This window comes from Marmota marmota, unplaced genomic scaffold (assembly GCF_001458135.2).
Source record: "Marmota marmota marmota unplaced genomic scaffold, marMar, whole genome shotgun sequence".
NCBI classification, from domain to species: Eukaryota; Metazoa; Chordata; class Mammalia; order Rodentia; family Sciuridae; genus Marmota; species Marmota marmota.
Genome location: NW_026000005.1, coordinates 49,375,061 through 49,386,966, shown reverse-complemented (window position 1 = coordinate 49,386,966; position 11,906 = coordinate 49,375,061). Strand labels below are relative to the sequence as shown.

Sequence of the window (11,906 nt, the reverse complement as noted above, 5' to 3'; positions counted from 1 at the left end):
TTCTTGTTCTCTGTGGGACACAGCCTTGCTTCCCGGTGGCGTGGGGTCTTTGCGGGGCCACACGTCCTTCTGCTCCTGTGGAAGCTCCTCTCTCCAGGCCACACCACGGTGGTGGCTCCGTCTTGTGCTGCCCACCCCTCGCCTTCTTGATTCCTTCCTGAGCTGATCTTCAACCCAGGGGAGGTGGTCTCTGTTCGCAAGGCTGGGGCCAATGGAGTTGGCGGGGTGACTTCAGTTTTGCAGGCTCTCTGAGTCTCTGTGCTGAAGAGAGAGGTCCTCGTGATTGGGTTTAGGTTTTTAAAATTTATAGCCCATTTAGCCTTGTAGTAAACGACCTTAGAATGACCCCAGATTTCTTTTAAACCCTATTTATTGGCTTGAGCTGTTTTATTGCCTCATCATGGCAAAGTCTGTAACAGATCTCTGAAGTTGTCCTCCTCCGTGCCACTGCCCAGATGAGACCAAATAGTCCTTTTATTTTATAAACATGTCCTCTTGGAACTATAGATATTCTGGGAAACCTAGATCAAGATTAACTACCCGGAAATCACGATCCAGTGAGGCCTCATTGACCTGGCTGTTCCAGAATCCCAGAGCTTTGGTTCATGTTCTTTAAGAGAACACTCCTTCCCCTGCGGTTGTCTCTGCGTGGTGTTTTCTCTGTTGTCAAAGTGCAGGTCACTTTGCTGCATCTCCAAGTTGGGAGCACTGTCCCAGCCATATCCTTGTTCTGTGGCAGACTCAGATCCTCCAGGAGCCTCGCTGAAGAATTGACTTAGTGGCCATTGGAGTCATTTCCACAGCTATTTAGGATGGCAATTAATTAGTGGTTAATTACCTCTGGTGTCAACCACCTAAGTTTAGGCTGGGCAATGACGCTTTTAGTTTAAAGAGGGTAAAAAAGGCCGGGAGTGCTGGCTCTCACCTGTGATCGCAGCAGCTGAGGAGGCTGAGGAAGGAGGATCGAAAGTTCAAAACCAGCCTCAGCAACTTAGGAAGGCCTCAGCAACTTAGTGAGACCCTGTTTCAAAATAAAAAAAAAGAGCTGGGAGTGTGGCTCAGTGGTTAAGCACCTCTGGGCCCTGGTACAAAACAAAGGGTAAAAAGGGAGGGGGAGGAGGAGAAGTGGGAAGGAGAGGAGGAAGAGGGAGAGGAGGGGAGGGGAAGAGGAAGGAGGGAGAAGGGAGGAGGGGGAGGGGGAGGAGAAAGAGGAGGAGGGGGAGGGGGAGAAGGGCTTGTTCAGGCAAATGACAAAATCCTAGATGGAGGAATGGTCAGAGGTGACTATTAGGAATTGTGCAGGAGCATCTTACATCACCAGTGAGGAGCCCGACAGCATGAATGATATCCACGGGAAATTATAACCGGGTCACATGTGGTCTTTGTTTTAAGGTGAGAATACATGGATAATAATTGCACTTGCAAAGAAATGCAGCAGCCGCAGCCATGAGGTGGGGACATGCATCGCCGCTGGCCAGCAGTCCTGAGCACATGGTTTGTGCGGGCCCCGGGTAATCTGGAGCCATCCTGTTGTCTTATTTTGCTTGCTTTAGTGTTTACTTTCTTGCTCGCAGGCTCTTTGCGTTGATTCTTGCTGCTGTTACCGATGATGCCTGACTCCAGTGTCCTAACTCCGTTAGAGGACTGATTTGATGCTGCTGACCACAGCTGTTGAAGAAAGCAAGCCAACCCTCCTGTGGGAGTTGCATCCGAGGTAAGTGTGAAGCGCTGCTTCTCGATCCTCTGCCCCCGCCCCCACTCTGCTCCCTCATTGTCCCCCTGGCCAGTGCTGATGGAGGGTGACCCCTGCAGGGCCTGCTCTGTTCTCATCCATCAGAGGAGCCATGCTGGTGAGTCTCGAATGCAGAAGAGGAGCAACTCTGATGGGAGGCGCAACAGGCATCTCCTGGAGCCCTCTCTGCTAGAAGCGAGCTGGATGGCCTCAGGAAGGTGGTGGGTCACTGCAGCCACCCCAGGGGGCCTCGCCAGACAGGATGTTAGGGTTTGTGTTGTCAGCGTGGGCTGCCGTAATGAGTCCCACAGACGGGGTCGCTTGGCAGAAATGAGTTTCCTCACAGATCTGGAGGAGGGAGGTCCCAGGTCAAGGTGGAGGCAGAACTGCTTCCTACCGAGGCCCCTCCTGGGCCTGGAGAGAGTCGTGCTCTCCTGTCTTCATGCAGATTCCCTGTCTGTGCCCAGGTGGCCCCTTCTTCCAAGGGGAGGCCGTCATGCTGGACTAGAGCCCACCTAATAACCTTATTTAACTTTATCTCTTTAGGCTCCATCCCCAGGTATGGTCCTGTTCTGAGGAACTGGGCCTTAGGACTTTAGAGTGTGAATTCCTGGGGACACCAGTGAGCCTGCACCTGGATCGAATCCAAGACACCAACCATGCCTGTCCTAAAAACATCCAGGGTTTTTTCCTCCTCCCAGTGCCATGTCTTTGTTTAGGCCCCCTATGTCGCACCTGAGCCTACCCGTGCTTACTGCACACCAGTCACACGGCCACCCTGCCCTCCGTGGGTTTCCTCAGTGGGTCTCCCCTGGTCTGCCACACTTGAGCAAGCTCTGGCTTGTTCTCACAGATGGATGATCACACCTGGTGTGAGAGTTACTAATGGGGCTCAGAGAGGGGAGTGTGCATGTTCTTTGGGGGTACCTTCCTGCCCTTCCCACCTCCCGCCTCAAACTGCCAACAGATGGGACTGTGCTTCTGGTGAAGAAGACGAGGCATTGAAGAATCACTGGACTAGAGCTGTGGAAATCTCAGAGAGAAAGATCTGAGCAAAGGAAATATCCACTTCTGTGGGTGACACAATGTTGTGGGAACCCAAAAATACCTTGACAGCTAAGGGCAGCCGGCCGACTCGACGAGATGAAGTCTAACCGGAGCTAATGTTCAGCCTGGTGCTTTCCTTGAGACGGCTCAGCTGCGAAGCACAAGACCCAGGAGACGTGGCATGAGCTGGGTTGACGGTGAGTCTGCGTGAGTCCCGTGAGTCTCGGCTCCCTGGGCCTGTGCGAGCTTCGTCTCTGCAGGGATGGGGTTTTGTCTAAGGCCAGGGAGGAAAGAGTCTCATTTTTCTTGGGGCAGGTCAGTGTCCTCCAGGGCTAAGTCTTCAGAAGAAGCACCACACTTTAAAGAGATGATGGCAAATGAGGCAATGAAGTATATCCTGGGGAGAAAGGGCTGGAAGACTGGAGGGTGTTGCAAAGAGAATACTCGGGAGAGAAGGAGCATGCTGGATGCACAAAATCCTCGCCAAGTTGCCAGGTAGACATTACATTCTACGGGGATGCAGCATGACCAACAGTGGGTGGAAATGAAGGGGAACCTGATTATGCACCGCACATTACACAGTGGATACATGGGGAAGTGGTGCCTAAATGCTTAAACAGAAATCAGGCTTCTTGGAGAGAAATTTGGAGAGGTTGTAGAGGTGACTAATTGCTAAGAGCCAAGTATATGATGCATGGCATTTTTGGTCGAAAGGTGACGCCAGCTAGCCATTGAGATGGTATGATTATGTTAAGATTTGCATTCATATGGATATTGGACTCCTGCTGTTCACCTAGGCCGGCTACGGGACTCCTGGAGAGTTCCCATTGGTTGGGGAAGTACAGTAGGAGGGAGTTCCGGGGGAGGAGCTCTCTCTGCGGTCCGGGAGGAGGCCGCGTGGGTGGAAAAAATCTTCCCGGGCGGTACCGGACATTGGCGGCAGTTTCAAAAAATAAACTTTGTTCCTGCTTGAGTGGCTCATGATTTTGTGCCCAGCCAGGCTGCGGCAACTAATTATTGAGAATAATGATAACAAAAGAAAAAAAATGGAGAACAATATGGAAGAAACAAGTCAAAATATATCCATAATCACATAAACACAAACGTGTGAAGGCAACTCTTAAAAGACGTATAATTCAAGTACACGTTCACAAGAGAAAAACACAAGCCGACACAATAAGGTTGAAGTTAAAGAGGTAAAAAGGGATACATCAGATAAATATTAATGGAAAGAAAGCTAGTAGCCTGTAGCTTGAAAGCAGCAATGCTGATACTGAAAAAAAAATGTACTCCAAGGAAATGTTTATTTTCCCATCTTATCGTTTCTCTCTCCTCTGCTTCACGTTGGAGTATAAATTCCAGGAGAACCGAGAACTTGTTTGCTCTGTTCACCGCTGAATCTTGAGTGCTGAAACACTTGTGGGTCATGGTGAGTGCTCAGTGCTGTTTGTTGAGTACAGAAAGTGACTGCTGAGCCTTCTTGGAGTACTGAGGCTCTGACTGGAAGGTGTGGTATCAGCTCTTCCTTTGGTTGACAAATGCCAACTTCCTATTGTCTACTGTGATTCTGTGGGCAACCGGGGCTCAGCTGGTGGTTCTCCTTTGGGATCTCTAATACAGGTGCCGCCTTCATGACTAGAGCTGGAATCTCTAGTGGCTCAACTCTGCTGGACATCCAAGATGGCGCACTTGCATGGCTGGTGGTCAAGTACTGGTTGTTAGCTGGGAGCTCAGCTGGGGCTGTTGACCAGAGTGTCCATATGTGGCCTCTCCAGATGCCTTAGGCTTATCATGGACGGGTTGCAAGATGTCGTAGGGGACAGGAAACGGAAGCTTCTGAAGTGCTGAGCCTGGAAACGAGGAAGTGTCCTTATCTCACAATTGATTGGTTAAGCAGCCATGGAGCCCAACTAGATGCAAGAGAGGGGCCATGGATCCCTTCCTCAGTCCCTTTCTGCATGGAGAAGCATCACAGAATTTGTGTTCATCTTTAGTTTATCACAGACATCCAGATGAGGGGGGTGGTCTCTGTTTTTTATCTTGAGAAGTGACGGATGTGACTCCTCGAGTCCAGGCACATCTCTTCCCAGGGAAGACAAAACCCATGGTGGAAAGAGTGCTGTTCTAGAATGTCCGCAGGATGTGGGGGCTGGACAAGATGCTCCTGAGATCTCTTCCTAGAGCAAACTTCCGGGATGGGACCTTCAGGAAAGAAGCCCAGTAATTGCACTAACCCTCTGAAGGTGGAAGGTTTCCCTGAGGGCAAGACTTTGAGGCCTGAGCTAGGGGTGGCAAACTTGCTCCTCCCCATTCCTGCCTCTCTGGAATCTGGTGCCTAGAGCAGTGCCGTCAGCCACACCACCTGTCCTGGGGACTGTGCACCCGCAGAGAGGTGCCCTAAGCATCTTGCAAATGCTGGCACCCATCTGTCCCCTGAGCGATGGGGAGGGCATCTGTGACTCACGGTACTTTTCCTCTCCAATGGCAATGTGTGGTGGCGCACACCTGTAATCCCAGTGGCTCACAAAGCTGAGGCAGGAAGTTCAAAGCCAGCCTCAGCAAAGGCGAGGGGCTAAACAACTCAGTGAGACCCTGTCTCTAAATAAAATACAAAATAGGGCTGGGGATGTGGCTCAGTGGTCGAGTGCCCCTGAGTTTAATCCCTGTACCCACCCCCACCCTCAAAAAAAAAAAAAGGTGAAGGTGGAATTGTTGGTGGTTTGGTGTGGTCAGTTTTAAAATGTGGGATGTATTTGGGAGATGGCTCATTAATTTCTCTTGCTTTTTTACCTCCTTTTCCAAGGCGGTCCCAGTGCTCTCCTGTCGTGTGTCCACGCTTCACCTAGGCGTTCGTGGGAGGAGCCCTCAGTACCTGAGTGGGATTGCAACCTCCTGGCCAGGTCATGGCAGACGAGGGACAGTTGCTCTGTGACCTTGACCCACATTCTATTGCCATGAAGGAAAACCCTGGAGCCTTTTAGAAACTCATGCTCCGTTTCACACTATTTGCTCTCCTGTTCCCCAGAACGTCCCATGACATCGGACAGTGACAGGGACAGCACAGGGCCCTGCCGGAGGCCTGGCGAGGCTCAGAGCACCAACGTGGGGGCTCCCTTTGCTCCAAGCACAAGTCTGCCTTCTGCCATCACTGATGGCCGTGGGTCCTTGTGAGGTGCTACAGTTGGAAGAACTGTTTCTCTAAATCATTCCACAAATGTTCATGGGTCCTCCCCACCCCCAACCCCACCTCAAACCAGTTTGCAGAGGTAATCTGTGCTGCATTGGTTTCCTAGGGCTGCTGTAACAAAGTTAGCACACTGAGTGGCTTAGGACAACAGAAAATTACGTGGTCCCAGTTTGGGAGGCCGAGTGTCCAGAATCAAGCGGTCGGCAGGGCTGCATCCTGCTGGCAGCTTTCAGGGAGAATCTCTCCAGCAACGCCGGGCAGTTGCCGGCAGCCTTTGGCATCCCTTGGCTTGGAGATGAACCCCTCTAATCTCTGTCTCCGATTTCGGGAGGCCTTCTTACCTGTGTGTGTTTTGTGAGTCTTCTCCTCCCGTGAGGATACCTCCCTTGACCCCTCCACTCCTCAGTATGAACTCATCTTAACTAATGACTACTGCAAAGACCCTGTCCCCAAATACAGTCTCACTCTGAGGTTCCATGTGGACCGGGTTCTTTGAGGGACAGACACAACTCAGCCCACTGCTCATGCCTTGGGGCAAGTGCTCCCGAAAGGCAGAATGTGTCAGGCACATTTTATGACGTTGGGTCTGGAGAGAGGACGTGTTTCTGAATGGGAAAGGAAGGAGAAGGAGGAAGGGCTCGCAGAGAAGCCAGAGTCCTCTTGTTGCTCCAGGGCCTGGACATGCGAGAGTCCCTCTGGACAGCTCTGCTGGGTGCGCCCAGGAGCAAGGGTGAGGGAATGGGTCACTTTGTAAAATAAGGCTCCAAGAGCAACTAGGAGCAGGAGGTGGGAGGCCTGGAAGGCAGCTGGGCCGGACTCCTCCCCATGACATGGAGACAAGACCGCCTCCCCATCCCAGGGCTGCGCCACAGCCTGGCTCTGCTCCAGCAGATATTCCCTGTCCCCAGAGGGCATCGGAGCAAGGGCAGACAGGTCACTGGTGGAAGGTAACAGGCGATGGTGGGCATGTCAACCAGAAGCCACTCCCTCTACCATGGGAACTGGGCCCACCCTGAGCTCCCAGCCGGCGATGGGGTTCCTCCCTTGACCCCTCCACCCAGACCAGCCCCCAGCCGCAGTTTCCTCCCAGCTGGGAGAGGGTGTGAAATTACTCAACGTTTGCGTTTTGTCAGAGAGCCGAATTATGACTCCGTTTCCAAAAGTGGTGGATTTGGCCACATATTGAATAACAAAGATGTGAATTTTCTTAGCCACCCAAAACCTCATCGCTCTCAGCTTACAGCCCACATACAGCAGAGTCATTAAATTTCAAACCAGAAGCTTAAATCCCAGGTGAATCAAAATAAAAGACGCCAGCAGAACATGCAGGAAAACAGCCGTCGCCCAGAGAGCGCGCTTTCAGCGAGATTGCTGCCCCTCAAAAGGCATTTTATCATTCTCAGTACTTGTCCTGATTTACCCTATTTTTGTTAATCAGTTGAACTTCTGAGAGGGGGGACCTCCCCTGGCTTCAGAGAAGGGAGGCAAAGAGCATCCACTTATGGACAGGTCAAAGCTGGGGCCTCCTGGCCTGTACTCCCGCAGCCCTGGCTCCTCCTCCCTCTGTGGAAACGACCCCGTGGACCCCTGCCCTGGACGGCTGGAAGTGGGAGGATGCCCTGATGCCTGCTTACCCACCCAACAGTCAGAGGGCTGTGGCTCTGCCTGCTCTGTCCTGTGGCACCCAGTCCTGGCCCTCCTTCAGGATGGAGCTGGGTCCTGGTGTTGATGCTGGAGTTGCTCATGGGACTCTGACTCACTCATCTACGCCTCCACTCACCTGAGGGAGAGAGGTAGGAGTCCATTTTCACAGAAGGCCAACATCACAGTTCTAGAACCCCCAGGCAGCACAGGCATGGCTGTCCACCCTCAGCCCTGGAGAGTCAATCGAGGGTGCGTTCCATAATGAGACAAGCCACATCCTGCCCACTGTTCTGCACAAGAACAAGAGGCAAGGCAAACTGCCTCCGCTGTGCCCTACAGGGCACAGGCTTTGGAAGATGGAAGCTTCTGTTTGAAAGGGTGATGGTTTAAGAGAGGGCTTCTCCACCAGGGAGAATCGCAGAACTACTTGGTGGACCTGGTAACTGCAGACAAGTCCCGTGTCAGACTCGAGGCAGCCCAGGGAGGGCATGCAGATGACTGCACGGTTGGCAGTGCACCTCGTGTCTTTTTGGAACTTTTCTAAATACAGGTAACTAATGCTTATGGAAAAAACAAACAAACAAACCACTAAACAATAAAGGGCCTGGTGGAACACAGGAGGCCGAGGCAGGGGGATCTCAAGTTGGAAGGCAGCCTCAGCAACTCAGTGAGACCCTGACTCCAAAAAAAAAAAAAAAATAAATAAATAAATAAAAAGGGCCAGGGATGTGGCTCAGTGGTTAAGCACCCCTGGGTTCAATTCCCAGTGCTAAAACAAAATAAAAGAAGAAAAGGAAGAATAAAGCTATGACGCACAAAGGAGGACATTACATTAAATTATCAACATAAATGCTGATGTCCACCAGACTTCTCTGTAGGAGAACACAGCGTTGGAAAGCACAAGACGTAGAACAGGAAGCCCTGCCCCAGCCCTGGAGTGGACATTGCAGTCATCAGGAAAGAGATAAATTCTCAGAAGTGCAGGAAATTGAACAGTATAAGACAGATTTATTTTTGCTGAAGACTTATAAAAACTTTTACAAAGGGAATTCCATTGGGATAGGAGACACACCCCACTCCACCCATGCCCAAGTTGTCACCTCTCCCCAGGTGTTTGAGCGTGATCCTGCAAAATGTGGATACTTAGGAAACTTAAGAGTATGCAGAGTGTGCCATTTTATCACCTGTTTTTCTCACTAAAATACAAATTCTGAACATTGTCCCCTGTCATTACAAATTCTTCCAATAGCTGAATAGAGTAAGGATTAGGAGGAGAAGAAGCTGGTAAATCAAATTGACGAGGTCTGAATCCCAGTTCTCAGAATTGCTAGCAATGTGTCCTTAGGCCCATTCCTTGGCATTGCTCGCCTTACTCTCTTGTCAGAAAAGACTGATAGCGGTATATACCTTGCAGGGGTATTGTGGAGATTAAATAAGCTGAAACTACGTGCCATGTTCTTCTCTCCAATAAATTCAACTGTTACAATTTTTCTTTTAATGCAAATGTTAATGGTTCCACAATGGTTCTCCATACTGCTTTTCTATGAATTATTCACCTTATCTGTGTATTTTGGGTTTCAATTTCTTGGCCACTATAAAAGCGATATAATGAATATCTTTGGGCCTACCACTTAGAATCCTAGGAGTGGAATTTCTGGAGCACATTTTTTTACTGTCTTATGCAGTCTAGATGAAGTTTGAAGTGGTCCATGGGTGGGTGCTCCACAGCACTGGTACCTCAGCATGCATAAGCAAAGCCATGCATCACTGTACCACATCAGGACCACGCTGTGTGTTAGTGGTGATACCCAGTGTCGTCAGAGGACCTGCTGAGAAGGGGTGACTTGGGAACCCCTTCTGCTACTGGGGTCACACACCTGGGTTGCCAGGCTTTCTCCTCTCTCCTCATTTCTTCCAGGTCCTGAGCATTAAATCTTGGGTTTGGGGCTGCACATGATCATCTTCCTGGCTGCTTGGGCTCCCCAGGCACCGCCATGTCTCTCTGGCCCGCATAGCACACCCACTTAACCAAGCTCCTCTCCCACCCCATGTTTGGAGACCCGTGATTTCCTCCTTCTCTGCTCATGCCAGCTCCTCCCCCACCCGGCTCCAACCTTGGCAGTGAGCCACTGGACTTCTCACCTCCTGTTTCTAGGATAAGTGTATTTTTCATCCCTTCCCCCGGTGACCTTGACTCCATTCATCTACTACTTGCTCTGTATTGATGCGGTGGCAAAATGACGGATTAATCAACCACACACGGGCTGGCATTTAAAACCAGCCTTCCATGTAACAAGGGTTTTATTCCTATAGGGAGAGGCGAGCTGTTATTCCATGCAAACTCCAAAGGGGAGGGAGGCCTGGGCTTTTCACAGACTCTCCCTGCCACTTCTTACTGAGCCGGTGAACGGAAGGCTTTCACAAATCCCTGCTCATTAACTGAGCGGCCTCCTCATCCATCTCTGAAGTCACGTCCTGTACCTGGAGATCCCCTCCCTCCCGGCCCCTTGGTTTGCTGTCTACTCTGCCTGGAAACCTGTTCCTCTAGTCATTTCACACCTGGCTTCTTTTCATCTTCTGGCTTCGGCTCCGAAGCCACCTCCTCAGGGAATCCCCCTCACTGTTCACTGGAGCCACCCTGAGGTCCCTGAGAGGTCACTCTACTCGCTGTGAAGGAAGTAATCTGAAACAGTTGTTTTCCGATTGGTCTCCCCCACCGGCTGTGAGCTCAGCAGTGGCAGGAATTGTGTCTCTCTCATGCTCTCCCTTTAAATAAACATCTGTGAGTGGATGCCTGAGCCACCCAGCGGCCCCGAGTGGAGTGAGATAGCAAGATGACACTTTCCTATTGCTGCAGTCTTTGCATAAACAACACAAATTCATCATCTTACAGAGCTGGAGGTCAGAAGTCAACGCAGTGCTATGTTTTGGATGTGAGGTATCTTCCGAAAGCTTCTGTGTAAATGCAGGAGGAGAAATGATTAGAACAGGAGAGCCGTGACCTAATCAGTGGTCAGTCCACATGCTGGGTTAGTAATGTGAAGGACCGCAGTGCCGGGCGGTAACTGTAGGCAGGTGGGGTGCAGCTGGAGGAGGTGGGAGCTCCTGGTATTCTATCTTGTCCCCCAGCTCTTCCCTCTCTGCTTCCCAAATGCCACGAACTGAGTAGCTTTCCTCTGCCACACTCTTCTACCACGAGGTTCTGCCTCAGCCTGGGCCCACAGCAATCGCCAGCTGCCATGGACTGGTCTCTGAAACCATGATGTCAGAATAAACTCCTCCTCTTAGCTGTTCTGGTCAGGTACTTGGTTACAGCCGTGGAAATCTTCAAGAGCAGGACCACGTTCCTCCTGGAGGCAGAGGATGGAATTGCTCCTCCCCTTTCCAGCGGCTGGAGGCAGCCAGCCCTCCTGAGCTCATGGCCACCTCTAGCAATGGGGCCCCCCCTCTGCGTCTCTTGCCACCCTGATGTTAGGTCGCACAGTATGGTTCTCCCAGCTCTCTGTCCTTTCCCCCGCTTCTCCCATTCAGGCTTTCCCTAGGGCAGGAAGGAGGGGGGGGGGCCCAGAAACGTTGGTGATCTCTAATCAGAGCCCAGCAGCCCCGAGGCTCACTATGCCATTCCCTGGTTCTCGTAATGCCCACTTGCTTTCTCTGGGAGCAGCTCTGTGGGTTTGCTTCCCATGCCCCAAGCCCACTCTTTCTGTGTGAGCTGCATCCGGGTGGTCAATCGATTTTCAGGCTGCACCAAGCCCACAGCCTGCCTGGTCAATGGGGCGCCCAGGGGCAGCTGGGTAGAAGGCCCGCCCACTGCCATGGAGCACCTAGCTCTTTCCAGAGGCTGGGTGTCCACCTAGGACCCTTGTTGCGTAATTTCCATAGCAATGCGAAACACCACCCTACGCCCAGGTTATTATTTACATCACGATGACAACAATACACCATGAGCAGCTTTGAAGACCTGAAGCCCAACAAGGAAAACAGCAGGGAGTGTGTGCCTCTGTCGGGAATTTACAACCAGAAGGCCTGGGCAGGAGCTCTCCTCACGCCAAGAAGAGCAGGGCAAGGACACCTGTTTATGTCCTCTGCTGACCATTATCAACATGCAGTGTGATTTACTTGGTTAATGTGATTTACTTATTACCTTATGATAAGGCAAGTTCTGAGTCAGGCCCCCTACCCCAGGGATTAATTCCAAGCACCCAGAAGAGGAGTGACAGTGCACAATAAGTACACTGGTACTGCAGGTTTTGGTGGGTGAGGCTCTCAGGAACCATCAGGTGACATGGATTCAAA

At 51.3% G+C, this 11,906-nt stretch overlaps 1 long non-coding RNA gene across 1 annotated transcript; it reads left to right on the top strand.

The window, feature by feature from the left end:
* The first annotated feature begins 1,348 nt into the window (after nt 1–1,348).
* Nucleotides 1,349–3,268, top strand: LOC107138495. The gene is made up of 4 exons (XR_001503007.2): nt 1,349–1,494; nt 1,575–1,714; nt 2,700–2,976; nt 3,095–3,268. It is a non-coding gene; the product is annotated as an uncharacterized LOC107138495 (long non-coding RNA).
* The last annotated feature ends 8,638 nt before the right edge of the window (nt 3,269–11,906 follow it).